The sequence below is a fragment of the Etheostoma spectabile genome, chromosome 16 (assembly GCF_008692095.1).
Source record: "Etheostoma spectabile isolate EspeVRDwgs_2016 chromosome 16, UIUC_Espe_1.0, whole genome shotgun sequence".
Classification (NCBI taxonomy): domain Eukaryota; kingdom Metazoa; phylum Chordata; class Actinopteri; order Perciformes; family Percidae; genus Etheostoma; species Etheostoma spectabile.
This window is the reverse complement of record NC_045748.1, coordinates 22,425,303-22,426,107: the sequence shown is the minus strand read 5'-3', so window position 1 is coordinate 22,426,107 and position 805 is coordinate 22,425,303.

Genomic DNA, 805 nt, shown 5'->3' with positions numbered 1-805 from the left:
CTATCTATCTATCTATCTATCATGCTGCATCCTCTCTTCTGTTTTGATTACCTAATCTACATCAAAAGCAATGTTTTCCTTGGCCAAGCAGCTGGGGGAAATATCGCTTAGCATGGCGAATCCAGCCATAAAAAGCATCAAGTGCTAAATCTCAACATGAGTCTTCCATAACTCGGAGAAGGGTATACGTGTTTGTGCATTCCAGTCATCCACTTTCCATCTACAGGCAAAAAAATAAAATAAAAATCCTCAATAGTATTGAGGAATGGAGACTATGGAGGTAAATAAACAACTAAAAAGCATGGGTGGGCAGTGAAATGTGACAGTGTAGGGAATTGAGGACCAAAACGCAGAGACAGGGTACGCAGGGTAGGCGAGAGTTCAGAAGAGGATTTATTGACAAAAAAAGTCCAAACAAGCACAGGTGTAAAAAAATGCAAAACAAAAATACAAGGTCCAAAAATTCAAATATCCTCAACCATCATAGAGAAAAGAAAACCAAAAACAGGAGAAAAAAAAACCAGGGAGCACAGAGAAAGGGACTGACTCACAGGGAAATAAAGATGGCAGGGGAAGAGGCCAAAGCCGACAAGCCAACAGGAAGAAACACACAAACTGGGACAAACAAAACGATTTGACAAGAGACAAAGGGACACAGAGGTTAAATACAGGAGGTAACAAGGTAACGAGCCACAGATGATACACCGGGTGAATCACATCAGGGCGGGGACGACAATCGAAAAGGCAGGAAACACAAGGCAGGTAGTAAAACTAGACACAAGACAGCACAGGAAACCATCAAAAT